The sequence below is a fragment of the Heptranchias perlo genome, chromosome 24, assembly GCF_035084215.1.
Source record: "Heptranchias perlo isolate sHepPer1 chromosome 24, sHepPer1.hap1, whole genome shotgun sequence".
NCBI lineage: Eukaryota > Metazoa > Chordata > Chondrichthyes > Hexanchiformes > Hexanchidae > Heptranchias > Heptranchias perlo.
Window position 1 is genome coordinate 5,010,295 of NC_090348.1, and position 16,198 is coordinate 5,026,492.

Consider the following 16,198-nt stretch of genomic DNA (forward strand, 5'->3'; position numbering starts at 1 on the left):
GAGTACTGTGAACAGTTCTGGGCAGCGCACCTTCGGAAGGACATATTGGACTTGGAGGGAGTGCAGCGTAGGTTTACTAGAATGATACCCGGACTTCAAGGGTTAAGTTATGAGGAGAGATTACACAAATTGGGGTTGTATTCTCTAGAGTTTAGAAGGTTAAGGGATGATCTGATCGAAGTTTATAAGATATTAAGGGGAACGGATAGGGTGGATAGAGAGACTATTTCCGCTGGTTGGGAATTCTAGGAGTAAGGGGCACAGTCTAAAAATTAGAGCCAGACCTTTCAGGAGTGAGATTAGAAAACATTTCTACACACAAAGGGTGGTAGAAGTTTGGAACTCTCTTCCGCAAACGGCAATTGATACTAGCTCAATTGCTAAATTTAAATCTGAGCTAGATAGCTTTTTGGCAACCAAAGGTATTAAGGGATATGGGCCAAAGGCAGGTATATGGAGTTAGATCACAGATCAGCCATGATCTTATCAAATGGCAGAGCAGGCACGAGGGGCTGAATGGCCTACTCCTGTTCCTATGTTCCTATGATTCTATGATTCTCTCCTAAAGTCATAGGGGGGAGGGGGGCTAAATTTTGTCCCGAAGTTTGAGTCAGTTCTAAATCCCACCCGAAAGCCAAGTGCAGATATAACTCAGCACCTCCGCGCTACGCTCATTTGCATCATTATTTATAGCAGCGGGTTGGGATGGATATTTTGAAATTGGGTGGGATAGCGGTGGAGGATAGTGGAAATTTACTGGGGCCTCACTGCCCGACTCTCGTTCCCTCCCCGTCCCCTACCCAGGTGTGACTGCCCTTTCTTCCTTGCCCACTGCATGTAATTGATGGTGGAGTGACAGGGCCCCAGATCCCCGCATATAATCCCCCCCCACCTCCGTCTGCCCGTCTCACTTCAGCTTTGGGGGGGTCCCCATGGGGAAGCTGGTGGGAACAGCCCTGAGGTTCTCCGATGGATGGAGAGGGCCTTTCAAAGGCCTCCATTCACCCCCCTCCCCTTACCATGCTTCAAAAGCCTCAGTCCCGCTGCAGCACGGCTGGGAGTTTGCCGGAGGGCTCCCTCTTGGTTGCGGGAATCCCGCTGGGAGGCCTCGTATATCCGTAGCGGACCCCAACCCAGGGGACGGCCATATTGAAAAGGGTGTCTGGACGTCCCGTCTCGCTGGAACAGCTTCAGCGGGAGGAGAATCCCGTCCAATGGGAGTGTGGGATCACCAGATAAACCCTCGCATTCTCGGGAGTCACACATTTTCAAAATGCAGTTTTGTTAAGAGGTCCAGGAGGAGGGTGCGTCTTTATCCCTGCTTTTTGAGTGGAAGAACTTGCATTTATATAGCGCCTTTCACGACCCCAGGACTTCCCAAAGTGCTTCACAGCCAATGAAGTACTTTTTTGAAGTGTAATCACTGCTGTAATGTAGGAAATGCGGCAGCCAATTTGTGCACAGCAAGATCCCACAATGACCAGGTAATCTGTTTTAGTGACGTTAGTTGAGGGATAAATATTGGCCAGGACACTGGGGAGAACTCGCCGGCTCTTCTTTATGGTTTACGTCAACCTGAGAGGGCAGATGGGGCCTCAGTTTAACACCTCATCCGAATGACGGCACCTCCGACAGTGCAGCACTCCCCCAGCACTGCACTGGGAGCGTCAGCCTGGATTATGGGTTCAAGTCTCTGGAGTGGGTCTCGAACCCACGACCTTCTGACTCAGTCAAGAGTGTGGCCAACTGAGCCAGGGCTGACACCTAAGGAGTTCTGACCCATTGGATAATCTTCCTGCTGTTTCAGCTCTGCTTAACACTAAAAGCGTCTCCAATGGCTTTAAACTGCAGGAGTGGAGAAACAGGTCGATGTTAAAATGGAACTGAAGTGCCCTCCCGTGTGTTCGGCCCTCAGAAAGAGAAATGGCTGTGATTAAACAGACATTTTAATACTCAGAAAATCAATGCAGCTGTATATCTGGATGAGCAAAGTACTCTGCTTGTTGAACATCTCAAAAATGGATTTTAATGAAAAGGCAAAAAGTACCCAGAATTTCAATTCCTCTCACACTGGTTCTGATGCGTAGACTTCAAAAATAAATATAACAGCACAAGATATAATCAACATTAAAGGGGGCTTACCCCACCTCAGCTAAGCTGACTAATTAGGAACAGTCAGCATGGTTTTGTGAGAGGAAAATCATGTCTCACGAATTTGATTGAGTTTTTTGAAGGGGTAACCAAGAAGATAGATGAGGGCTGTGCAGTAGACGTGGTCTACATGGACTTCAGCAAAGCATTTGACAAGGTACCGCATGGTAGGTTGTTACATAAGGTTAAATCTCATGGGATCCAAGGTGAGGTAGCCAATTGGATACAAAATTGGCTTGACGACAGAAGACAGAGGGTGGTTGTCGAGGGTTGTTTTTCAAACTGGATGCCTGTGTCCAGCGGTGTGCCTCAGGGATCGGTGCTGGGTCCGCTGTTATTTGTTATTTATATTAATGATTTGGATGAGAATTTAGGAGGCATGGTTAGTAAGTTTGCAGATGACACCAAGATTGGTGGCATTGTGGACAGTGAAGAAGGTTATCTAGGATTGCAACGGGATCTTGATAAATTGGGCCAGTGGGCCGATGAATGGCATATGGAGTTTAATTTAGATAAATGTGAGGTGATGCATTTTGGTAGATCGAATCGGGCCAGGACCTACTCCGTTAATGGTAGGGCGTTGGGGAGAGTTATAGAACAAAGAGATCTGGGAGTACAGATTCATAGCTCCTTGAAAGTGGAGTCACAGGTGGATAGGGTGGTGAAGAAGGCATTCAGCATGCTTGGTTTCATTGGTCAGAACATTGAATGCAGGAGTTGGGATGTCTTGTTGAAGTTGTACAGGGCATTGGTGAGGCCACACTTGGAGTACTGTGTACAGTTCTGGTCACCCTATTATAGAAAGGATATTATTAAACTAGAAAGAGTGCAGAAAATATTTACTAGGATGCTACCGGGACTTGATGGTTTGACTTACAGGGAGAGGTTAGACAGACTGGGACTTTATTCCCTGGAGAGTAGGAGGTTAAGGGGTGATCTTATAGAAGTCTATAAAATAATGAGGGGCATAGATAAGGTCGATAGTCAAAATCTTTTCCCAAAGGTAGGGGAGTCTATAACGAGGGGGCACAGATTTAAGGTGAGAGGGGAGAGATACAAAAGGATCCAGAGGGGCAATTTTTTCACTCAAAGGGTGGTGAGTGTCTGGAACGAGCTGCCAGAGGCAGTAGTAGAGGCGGGTACAATTTTGTCTTTTAAAAAGCATTTGGACAGTTACATGGGGAAGATGGGTATCGAGGGATATGGGCCAAGTGCAGGCAATTGGGACTAGCTTAGTGGTATAAACTGGGCGACATGGACATGTTGGGCCGAAGGGCCTGTTTCCATGTTGTAACTTCTATGATTCTATGATTCTATGATTCTAAGCTCTGTCTGGGCTGAGAGCAGAGTGGAGATAAATCCTTCCTCACTAATCACGGGTTCTGTGCGATGTTATACAACAGACTGAGAAGCTACCTGTAGTAAGAGCCCTGGCTTCCTCTAGTCCAATCCACCCACCTGGCTGATGGGCAGTGCGGAGGAGATATTAAAGGGGGCAGAAATAAATCATACAGCGCAGAAGGAGGCCATTCGGCCCATTGTGCCTGTTCCGGCTCTCTGGAAGAGCTATCCAATTAGTCCCACTCCCCAGCTCTTTCCCCAGAGCCCAGCAATGCTTTTCCTTTTAAGTAGAAATCATAAAAGTGATATTTTGTTTCTAATTATGAAGCTGCTGTGCATACTGTTCAGTACAACCTGTAACCCACACCACTGAGAGGGGATTAGAAGGGTTTCAGTATACGGAAGTGAATTGAACATTAACGAGGTGTTATTTACATAATTATTTACTTACATTTGTTCTTGAATTCAGTGCACCTTAACGAGGTGCGAACAATGAATAAACACGACTGTTTCTGCCCGAAATTACCAGAAACGTTGAAATTGATGGTAATGCAAATGATTATCGCTTTTAGGCTGATATAAGTGACTGCCTGTTTTAAATGGGGCGGTTTAAGTGGTGGGGACTGTACCAGTGGAAGGCCTGAGAATTCATACATGGACGACCTCACCATGTTCTTTGGCAGCTGGCAGGCCCGGTCCCTTGTCCCCTTCACTGAAGGTGCTGGGGATCTGGTTCGGGGGGGCCCCTGGCCCGCACAAAGAACTGGGAGGAGCGGATCGCCAAGGCCAAACAAAAGCTTGGTATGTGGGTGGGTCACTCCCTCTCCATAACCGGCAGGAACGTGGTGATAGGGTGTGAGGTACTCGTGGTGTTGCTTTACGAGGCCAGGGTCTGGCCCATTCCCCACAACTCCGCTGTCACAGTCACCCGAGCTATCTTCCGCTTTGCCTGGAGGTCCAAGGTAGAACGCATCCGCAGGACCACCATGTACAAGCCCCCAGACTAAGGGGGGAAGGGCGTTCCCAATGCCGCTCTGATCCTGACGGCCACCTTTGTGTGTGGCTGCCTCAGGATATGTGTAGAGCCCCAGTACGCAAACACCAAGTGTCACTACGTGCTGTGTTTCTACCTGTCCAACACACTGAGAAGGCTGGGTCTGGTCACGCTGGCCAAGCAGACTCAGGACATCCTGTCCAGCTGGACCATCCCCCCCACCGGTCCCAGGTGGAGAAGTTCCTGAGGAGGAACCCGTTCGACTACAAGGCCATCAGACAGTGGTCAGCACGGAACATTCTAAGGGTCCTGCAAGGAACGGAGAGGGGTGGACTCAGGTTTCTTCCCTGACCAGACGGTCGATGCCATTTGGCAGAATGTCTCGTCACCAGAACTGACCAACAGGCACCAGGATGTAGCCTGGACGGTGGTGAGAAAGGCCCTCCCAGTGCGGTCCTTCCGACACGCACTGAACCTCAGCGCCACCGCGAGCTGCCCTCGAGGCTGCGGCGGGGAGGAGACTGTCGCCCACCTCCTGATGGGCTGCCCCTTCGCGCAGAGGGATTGGAGAGAGATGCGTTGGTATCTGTCCCGGTTCATCCCAAACAGTTCGGTAACACAGGACGCTGTGCTCTACGGGCTGTTCCCCCAGGACGCACACCGAGACAGATATCACCCGCTGCTGGAAGACCATCAACTCAGTAAAGGAGACCCTTTGGTCCGCCCAAAACATGCTGGTCTTCCAGTTGAAGGAGCTGTCCATGACCGAGTGACACACTCCAAGGTCCAGGAGAGTACGTGCTGCAGGACGCACGAGGCGAGGTGCGACCCATGCAAAGTCTCTATGGGGAAAGGCCACGGTGTAAGGCCACGCCACCTTGTATTGTACACCTTGAGTCATAAGAAATACTGTGATTGAATTGTAATAATGAGATCGCTTTGTGAACGATCTGTAGTGTTCTTGGTTTGAAATGTACTGGTTTGGAATTGTGATATTTACCTTGAACTGTGTGTACCTTTAAATTCTATGGAATGAAGTATATTTTGAAATTAAAAAATTAATTCTGGACTCAGATAGTCCAGGCCCCGGCCTTCGCAGCCTGGGGCCTGGTTTGCAGTGGAACCCCCGCGTGCTTCAAACATGGGCCCCTGTCACAAGGGCTATGGCCAGGGGAAGGAGGGAAGAGGACTTCCAGATTGGGGGTCTCCTGGGCCCCAGCCTGGGCTTTGCCAGGCAGCCTAAACACCGAGAGAAAGAGGTGGAGACCCAACCCTGGGCCCTGGCCTGGAGCTCCCGATTAAATCCCAGTGTGACTCGGCTCCCTTTCCCGGGGGTGGGTTGGGGATGGAACGAAAAAAGATTTCTTCGTGCCAGTGGTGCTGGCACATACAAGAGTAGCTGCCCAGCACCACAATACTCACCCTCCCTCTGCCCTCCCCTCCGCTATAGCAGGTGCCAAAGAGGCAATGCTACTGGCCCAGGGTATCAGAATTAAGGAGCCTCCTCCCGACACTGGGCACTGAGGTGGGGCAGTTCCCAGCTGGTGAAGCTCAGCGCTTACATCGGGATCAAAGGCCCATGGAATTGTTGGCCGCCTGCTACTCTATTCCCTTGGGTTTCTCCTCTTCCTCTCCTGTAGGTCTCCCCATCCTATGTCCCCTTGACGCCCCCTGGCTGCTCTTTCCTCTCACCCCTCCTGCTCCATTGTCAATGGCCACAATACCCATGTTCACTGATGAAAAGAAATGCAGTGTGTTATTCACAACCTAGAAATCGGATTGTGCCCGAATCGGGACGCGATCCCAGTGGAACGCGATGCCTCTAATGAGGCCAGTGGTAGGTCGGCAGCAAATTAGTCCCGGGGGGGGGGGGGAGGGGCAGGCAGCATGATAGGCCAGCTCAAATACACATCCTAATAAATCCAATAAGGAATTTAGGAGCAACTTCTTTACCCAAGGAGTGGTTAGAATGTGGAACTCGCGATCACACGAGGCGAATAGTATAGATGCATTTAAGGGGAAGCTAGATAAGTACGTGAGGGAAAAAGGAATAGAAGGGTATGCTGATAGGGTGAGATGAAGTAGGGAGGGAGGAGGCTCGTGTGGAGCGTAAACACCGGCATAGACCAGTTGGGCCGAATGGCCTGTTTCTGTGCTGTAAATTCTATGTAAGACACTAGCTGAGGCTGCTAAGAGAGTCCAGGGGGTGGGGGGGGGGAACAATCGGGGTTGGGGGGAGGGGGCGAGCGGTGGCCAGCAGAGGCCCGGGGATTTCATGAGTGCTTCTGCTCCTCCCAGCTCCATAATAAGGTGAGTAACAAGTTCTGGTGGCAGCCTCCAGTGGACCCTTTAAGGACCTGCTGGTTTGGCTGCCAAGCACCCCGAGGATACTGACCACAGCACGCACGGCGCATCTCCTGGGAGCTAAGCTCCTAGCATTGACCTCCTCTGCCATCTCTCCCCACTGGCAGCGGTGGTGGTGCCTGGAGACCTTTCTGCACCCCATCCCCCCCCCAACCCGGGGGGTGAGCAGGATCTCCCTCCTGGCCACCACCTGAACCAGGGCCTCCAAAGCAGTATTGGAGAACCCTTGGACCCGATCTGCAGGTCTTGCCTATCTCTTCAGAAGTGTACTCTGCAGCCTGAGTGCACCTCCCCTTTAAGAGGTGCTGGCTGCCTTTAAGTGGCGTCAGTGAAGCCTGATTTCTCACCCCTGCCCCCCCAAACAGATGTGCAGCCAATGACTAGTCAGCTGTGGCTCAGAGGTAGCATTCTTGCTGCTGAGTCAGAAGGTTGTGGATTCAAGTCCCACTCCAGAGACCTGAGCCCATTAATCCAGGCTGATGCTCCCAGTGCAATACTGAGGGAGTGCTGCACTGTCAGAGGTGCCGTCTTTCAGATGAGACGTCAAATCGAGGCCAAGCCTGCCCTCTCCCATGGCACACAGGGAAGAAGAGCAGGGGACTTCTCCCTGGTGCCCTGGCCAATATTTATCCCTCAATCAACATCACTAAAACAGATTATCTGATCATTATCACATTGCTGTTTGTGGGATCTTGCTGTTTGCAAATTGGCTGCCCCATCTCCTACATTACAATAGTGACTATACTTCAAAAGTACTTCATTGGCTGTAAAGCGTTTGGGGTGTCCTGAGGTTGTGAAAGGTGCTATATAAATGCAAGTTCTTTCTTTTTGAACTGACTGCAGGTCTAACTCATGATAAAGAGCTGCCAGCACCAATTTCATGTGCAGCGTGCCCTGCCCCCTGCACACCCATTTTCAGGCGCTATTGAATTTCTAGGCCAGCATTTCCACAGTCCGGTGCTGGATTAGATTATGTCCTCGGGCCCTGGAGTGGGGCCTGAACCCATGACCCTCTGGTGAGAGTGCTACTAACTGAGCCAAACTAACACTTTGCAAAGATTCTTGCCGGGAAATCCCTCAGATCTGTTCCCACTCACCCAAAGTGCGACGGAAAGCCCCTTTACGTGGAGCGGGAGCACCCATGAGGGAGTTCCCGCCCTCTAAGTCTGCAACAGTTAAAAATGTTTAAGAAACTTCTGGAAAAATGACCTTGGATCACTTGCTCATTCCCCTCCAAGTCACACACGATCCTGACTTGGAAATATATCACCGTTCCTTCATCGTCGCTGGGTCAAAATCCTGGAACTCCCTTCCTAACAGCACTGTGGGAGAACCTTCACCACACGGACTGCAGCGGTTCAAGATGGCGGCTCACCACCACCTTCTCAAGGGGCAATTAGGGATGGGCAATAAATGCCGACCTTGCCAGTGATGCCCACATCCTTGGAATGAACTTTTAAAAAATGCAGCTGTATAATTTTCTAAATTTTGTTACTGAGTTAGAGGTTGCGTGTTGATTTAAAAAAAAATAAGAGCTGAATTTCGCTCTCTTGTCTCAAATAGTAGAAATTTGGCAACTGTTTCCTTATCACATTGACTGTGAGCACTGCTTCATAAACATAGATTCTGTTATATGAACAACCCTTCCCCAGGTCACAGTTTCCTGAAATAAACAACAGTAATGTGAAGTTACAAAGGGACAGATGGACTAAGTGTGTGGACAAAACAGTGGCTGATGGAGTTAAGTTTGGGGAAATGTGAGGATCTACTCTGGATCTGACAAAAACAAAATGGAATATTTTCTTAATGGACGAGGAACAGTGGAGGAGCAAAAATGATTTAGGTTTCTGTGTACCTAAACGTCTGAAGGCTAGTGCAAGTAATCAAAAACACTAATAGAATATTGGCTTTTATCACAAGCTGGCTGGAATACAAAGGGGTGGGGGGTGAGTTGATTTTCAGTTGTACAGAGCCTCAATCACGCCCCATCTGGAGAGACTGCGTTCAGTTCTGGGCACCGCACCTCAGGAAGGATATATTGGCCTCGGAAGGGGTGGAGCGCAGATTCACCAAAATGATACTGGGGCTTAAAGGGTTAAATTATGATGCCCGGTTGCATAAACTTGGCTTGTATCCCCTTGAGTTTCGAAGGTCAAGGGGTGATCTGATCGAGGTGTTTAAAATGATGAAGGGATTCGATCGGGTAGGTACAGAGAAACTATTTCCTCTGGTGGGGGAATCGATAACAAGGGGGCACGATCTTAAAATTAGAGCCAGGCCGTTCAGTACTGAAATCAGGAAGCACTTTTTCACACAAAGGGTAGTGGAAATCTGGAACTCTCCCCAATTGGGGTCAATTGGAATTTTCAAGACTGAGATCGATAGATTTTTGTTGGGTGAGGGTATCAAGGGATATGGAGAAAAGACAGGTAAATGGAGTTGAGGTTCAGATCAGCCATGGTCTAACTGAATGAAGAGGCTCGAGGGGCTGAATGGCCTGCTCCTGTTCCTATGTAAAGATGTTTTGACAAGCAGACTGGAATTTGCATTTTTCACAGTTTGTTAGATCATAAACACAAGTATAGCAAATATTTAATAAGAGCAGCTATAAATAGATCAATATTTGCATAATGTAGTGTTTGTATTTGCATAATACACATTAGCATGTGACAGAGTACCATAACAGTGAGACAGTACAGAGCTGCATGAAAACCCTCATAATTACTTTCAAAATCAATAGTACAAAACAGGAGCCTTTGCAGCTGTAGGTTCTATTTGTTTCACTATAATACTTCCCAGCGGAAGAGAAAGGTCTGTCTTAAAGTATGATACAGCACAGAAGGAGGCCAGATATACTCAGAAATGACTCCAGTTAATTTCTGAAACTTTCCTGAATGGGGATGCCATAAGTACTTAAAAAACAGCCCGTAGCCAATGGGTGTTCCTTAGCTGTGGTGTAGCTTGTGTGAATTTATCAGCACTATCTATCTGTGTCCTCCTGCCTCCATCTTAATGCTGCGGCCCGATAACATCTGCGATCGCTCCCTCCCATTCTCCCCCTCCCCAGACTGACCCAAAGGCCTTGATCGCCCCCTCCCGTTCTCTCCCCCCCACCACCCCCCAGCCTAACCTGAGGGCCTCTACCAGTGAAGCAGGTATGGGCCAAAGGGTCGAGCAGCTTCTGGAGCAGGATGTGGCCTATTTTGGGCCCAAACCAATTTCTACCCGGATGCATTGCTGGTGTTGCTCTCGTGTTTAAGTAACGCGTGTGGGTTACCCATGTCACAGCTAGGCAGGGTGTAACTATCCCACGGCACTCTTAGAGCTGCATTACAGCAAAAAATAAAGCCTGAAGAGTAGAATGAGCCCCCACACACACTGATGGAGGTGTGGCTGATTCCAACATGTCACCAAGTTAACAAAAGTTCTGAAGGCATCGGCAAGTGGGAACAAGATGTACAAGTAAAACAGCACTTAGAGGACAGCTTAGAGGCACAGTGCACCAAAGCAGCAACAAGCTGTGCCGTGCAGTGAAAGAAAGATCATAGCTTGCATTTATATAGTGCCTTTCACAACCTCAAGATGTCCCAAAGTGCCTTACAGCCAATATCTTAATTTAGGAAGCACAGCAAGATCCCAAATAGCAATGTGAAAATGACCAGATAATCTATTTTAGTGATGTTGGTTGAAGGATAAATATTGGCCAGGACACTGGGGAGAACTCCCCTGCTCATCTTCAAATAGTGCCATGGGATTTTTTACATCCACCTGAGAGGGCAGATGGGGCCACAGTTTAATGTCTTATCCAATTGACAGTGTAGTACTCCCTCAGTAATTACACTGGAGTGTTAGCCTGGATTATGTGCTGAAGTGTCTAGAGTGGGACTTGAACCCACAACTTTCTGATCTTAAGGTAAAGAGTGCTACCCACTGAGCCACAGCTGACACAAAAGTTAGGCGCTTCCTTGGAGGGAGAAGAATCTAAGGGAGAATTGGGCTGCTGTCACAGAGTGTGATTGACAGAGGACTCAGAGCAGCGTGGGTGGGGGAGATATGCGACAAAGGGAGAGCCAAACGAGTGGAAAGAAGCAAAAAGAACGGGGGAAGAAATTTTTACTTCTAAATAAAAAAGGCCTAAAAAGAAATACTGATTAAACATTTAACCTTTGAGCCAGACACACTGAGCTGCTCGAACCTGTGAATACTGTCGCTAGGCGGCGGCTCCCTCTTTGTTACAGATTACACTTTTATTGCTAACTTCAGGGTCAAAGTTGCGGTCAGGAAAAGTATTTATCTCTGTTCTTGGGAATTCCTGTTAAATGAACAAACAGCTTACATTTGCAACCTTCAGTGTGTCATTATAGTGATGACAGTTTAGATCCTGCTTTTAATTTATTTGCGTTTGTATCCATATCTTTGGCAGTACATTGCGATCAGATGATCTGTGTCACATTGGAGGTTGCTCCAGTGCACAGTGCTGGCAACGACAATGCAACTTAAAGGAATTGACTCTCCTCATAAGCTGGCACTGAGACAGCCTCAGCTGCCGGGAAGTTGTAAACGAGTAAATAAACGCACCTCCCACAAACACAAGCAAAGCGTTCTGCTTCTGATGTGACAAATTGCGTTTAAAGCTTCTGTTACTTCACTTAACAACCTGCTGCCCCACTGCTAGACTGATGAGAAGAGGCCGATTGTAAAACAGTGACTCGATGTGTTGGTAAGTAGATTGTGCAGAGGTTAAAGAATGTCTGGACCCAGAAGCAGATGCTGGGGAAATGACCAAGAGGCCAAGTCACTCTGGTGTATTTGAATCATCAGCTTCTGTCAGAGCTCAAACCATTTTGAACTCACTGTCATTAGGCTCTGAAGTCCATTTAAAGCAGATTAGGAAAACTAAACTACAGTGGCCTAGACATAGTATAGTCGGACGGGTGACTGCGTCGGTATGTTTAATGGCTTTTGATCATCTTTCCAGCCGAAAGATAACAGAAGTACAAATATAGGCAGGGAGGCACCCTGTAAAATCTCATTTGTTTCTCTCACTTAAAGGCGTAGAGATCTCAATGCGTGTTACTGTACCTGTTTAGCGATGAGCACCAGAATTCACCTCAACAATGCATTTAGGGAAGGGGTTGCCAACCCTCCAGGATTGTCATGCAGTCTCCAGGAATTAAAGATTAATCTCCTGGACACTGCTCCGAGCAAGCCAGAGAAAAATCATTGGGGCATTAAAAAAATTGTGTTTTTAAAAAATTTTCTTTGAACACTTTTGTTTATTAGTTACAAAAATGTTGGACATGGGATAAATGGCTGTTCGACTGACAGTCAAGAATCATCCAATTGGGTAATGAGGAGTGTTTGCTTTCCAATTGGCTGGGAAGGCGGGGAGCACCACAAGGATGGACATGTCGGGTGACCAATGGCTGGAGTGTGGGGGAGGGGGGAAGTCATGTGATGACACCTCCAGGAATATGTCCAACCAGAGTTGGCAACCCTGATTTAGGGGAATTCTGATGTGTATTGCTGCAATAAGTACAGCAGCATGCATTGAACAGGTAAAGGGGAAGGGGGTGAAGGGAAGTGTCCCCCACAAATTCCTTTGGCATGGGGTACACCCCCTCTCTCCTCCTGTACCTCAGGTTGTACCGGGTGTGATGCTCTCCCTCCTCCTCTGCACCTCTCTACACTAAGCACTCAGTGGCTTTTGTTCCTTGTCTCATAACTTTGAAGAAGTCACACATGAAAACGCGATTATTTCATTTGCACGTTATTTAATTTCTGTCAGTGGTGGAAATCTGGAATTCTCTCCCCCAAAAGGTTGTGGATGCTGAAATTTTCAAGACTGAGGCTGATAGATTTTTGTTGGGTGAGGGTATCAAGGGATATGGAGCAAAGGCGGGTAAATGGAGTTGAGGTACAGATCAGCCATGATCGAATTAAATGGCGGAACAAGCTTGAAGGGGCTGAATCACCTACGCCAGTTCCTATAAAATAATTCTCATTGATCCGCTGCCAAAATCCAGGTATTACTGTGATCTTACTCATACTGTGACATGTACCTCATACAAACAGTTGATTATCAAAACAATAACTTTGAAGCAATCCTTTCGTCTCAATTATAATTAATGATGACTTGCATGAAGATTATTGGCAGGTTACCAAACCTGAACAACACTTGCAGCATCGTAACCATGACAGTACATGAATGAGAAAGTGAGGTTTGTGTAGTGAGGGAGCCCTCTAAAGCTGCTCACCTCTGTTCCCCCTCTCAGATACCACCATGATGTGTACTTCCAGCGTCTTCGGCTTTAATTTCAGGGTTCCATCATTCACAGTTGGCATTTTATCCTCAACACAGTCTTTAATCGAAGAACCAGGTTTATGGTTGTTCTCTGACGATTTCACACAATCAATCACAATGGTGTCACGTTGAGTGAAGCACTGGGGCAGTGAAATAGTCACTGATTATGAGGGCACACTCAGCACATTAACCTATGCTTCTTGTTCAGTTTTATTGACTGTGAAACCATGAGACCAGAAACCTAAATCTTCGATTGAAACCTATACACAAAGGTTATGAAATCCAGGAATTGTGGAATGACAGCACCAGAGAGAAACATAGGTTAGTATTTAGGGACCATGGTATGTGCAGGAATGTGAAAGGGTTGGTATAAAAAAGGACAAAGTGCAATTCCAATTTACAATGATATAAAACTTCTAAGGAAACCCTTATACAATACTGTACATGTTAACCCTGAAGTAGATAATTGTTCTGGGCAGGTAGGCAGTTTATCACTATCACGGTGTCAACCATGGCTCAGTGGGTAGCATGCTCCTCTCTCAATCATGAAGTTTTATGGGTTCAAGTCCCACTCTAGAGACCTGAGTACATAATCTAGACTGATACTCCAGTACAGTACCGAGGGAGTGCTACGTTGTCGGAGGTGCCGTCTTTTGGATGAAATGTTAAACCAAGGCCCCATTTGCCCTCTCAGGTAAATGTAAAACATCCCACGCCACTATATAAAGGAGGAGTTCTCCCTGGTGTCCTGTTCAATATTTATCCCTCAACAAACACCACCGAAAACAGATTATCTGCTCATTATCACATTGTTGTTTGTGGGACCTTGCGGTGCACAAATTGGCTGCTGCATTTCCTAAATTACAACAGTGACAACGCTTCAAAAGCACTGAATTGAAGCACTTTGGGACATCCTGGGGACATGTAATGGCACTATATAAATTCAAGTTCTTTTGTATATGTTGAAGTTTAACTGAAACCCATTTAATATATCAACAAGTAGCTCTAAAAAAGTGGACATTGAATGTTCGGTAACAGCAGACAGATTTTGCTGTTCTATAAGAGCTTTTCAGCTGTCGTAATCAGCTGGTAAAGAAGTCTTTGATAAACCCAGTTAATAATATCCTTCTAATTGGGATAAATTAAATCCATGGCGTTAGCTGGGTGATTAAGCATTGTTTCACACGGTCTCTGGTGGGAAGTTTGAATGATGTTGGCAGTCAACACTTCGAGATGATATTGCAAGTCATTGGAATCTGTAGTCAAGTCCCTGATGGAGAATCCCCCATCACCCAGTCACACCCTAGAAAAAGATACCAGCCTGTGGTAATCTGTTCACGTAATATTTCTGGACAAATACATGACTCTTCCTTGGTAACACTCTCACCTCTGAGTCAGAAGGTCATGGGTTCAAGCCCCACTCCAGGGACTTGAGCACAAAATCTAGGCTGACACTCCAGTGCACTACTGAGGGAGTGCTGCACTGTTGGAGGTGCAGTCTTTCGAATGAGATGTTAAACTGAGGCCCCGCCTCCCCACTTTGGGGGACACAAAAGATCCCGCGATATTGTTTCGAAGAAGAGCAGGGGAGTTCTCCTTGGTATCCTGGCCAATATTTATCCCTCAACTAGCACCTAAAACAGATTATCTGGTCATTATCTCATTGCTGTTTGTGGGATCTTGCTGTGTGCATGTTGGCTGGCGTGTTTCCTACATTACAACAGTGACTACACCTCAGAAAGTACTTCATTGGCTGTGAAGCGCTTTGGACACTCTGAGGTCGTGAAAGATGCTGTAGAAATACAAGTTCTTTCCTTTTCTTCCTAACTGTTGTGTGAACTAGTGAAGACTTTGAAATGCAAATGTTTATAAGTGGGCAGCGATGAAAGTGAATTAAACTTTCAGAAGAATGCAGATCCCTAAAAATGTATTCCTTCATTTACATAGTACATTCTTTAATGAGGCTGCAAGTGTGAATTCTGATTGGTTAGATCTCAACAGCAATAAATTTCTCGGAGAAAATTGTGACAAAAAAAGATTAAATATTTGAAAAGCAGAGCTCCACTCGATTTTGGTGCAGTGAGCTAGGATACTGGCCTTGTACTTCGAGGGCCTGGGTTTGAATCCATCAAGGCAGAGGGGATTAAAGTCTCCTCTCTGCCTGCTGCTTGTGAGGTAAAGTAATATTCCATTTATAGCAGCAAACTAGAGCTGTACCAGGCCTGGAGAACGCGGCTCATGCCCATTCACCACTATTAGTGCTGACATTTTTGGAAACTCACCTTTTCAGTTGATTTGTGAAAGTCAGATAAACAAACGTGACTCCCTGCTTCTACTTCTGTCATTGTAGGTGGCAGCTTGGCTCAGTCAGTAGCACTCTAGGTTGTGGGTTCATGCCCCACTCCAGGGAAATGATTTTAACTGAACCCAGCTGACTGGCTCGGGTCACCTGATTTTACTCTCCATCAACATTAAAATTACCACCACAGGACTTGCACACAAAATCTAAGGTGACACTTCAGTGTAACACTGAGGAAGTGCTGCATTGTTGGGAGTTCCAGCGTATCATTTACATCCACCTGTACAGGTTGATGTAAAAGATCCCATGGAACTATTTGAAGAAGAGCAGGGAGTTCTCCAGATGTCCGGGCCAACATTCTTCCTCCAACTAACACCACCAAAAACAGACTAACTATTCCAATGCTCTCCTGGCCGGCCTCCCATTTTCCACCCTCCATAAACTTGAGCACATCCAAAACTCTGCTGCCCTAACTCACATCAAGTCCTGTTCACCCACCACCCCTGTGCTCGCTGACCTACACTGGCTCCTGGTCCAGCAACACCTCGATTTTAAAATTCTCATTCTTGTGTTCAAGTCCTTCCACAGCCTCGCCCTCCCTATCTCTGTAACCTCCTCCAGCCCTACAACCCTCCTAATATCTCTGAGTTCCTCCAATTATGGCCTCTTGCACATTCCCTACTTCCTTCGCCCCACCATTGGCGGCCGTGCCTTCAGTCGTCTAGGCCCTAAGCTCTGGAATTCC

The 16,198-nt window shown here is 47.2% G+C and overlaps 1 protein-coding gene across 5 annotated transcripts in view; it reads left to right on the forward strand.

Moving 5' to 3' along the window:
* The window catches only part of tmcc3 (transmembrane and coiled-coil domain family 3), a 130,805-nt gene that overhangs the window by 53,884 nt on the left and 60,723 nt on the right, over nucleotides 1-16,198 (forward strand). Inside the window, exon 1 of one of the 5 annotated variants that reach the window (XM_068004653.1) lies at nucleotides 11,304-11,570. The exons of the other annotated variants lie outside the window; for them this stretch is intronic. The gene's annotated coding sequence lies outside the window, so the exon portion shown is untranslated. Of the gene's footprint in view, nucleotides 1-11,303; nucleotides 11,571-16,198 lie in introns of those variants that run through there. 5 annotated transcript variants of the gene reach the window in all.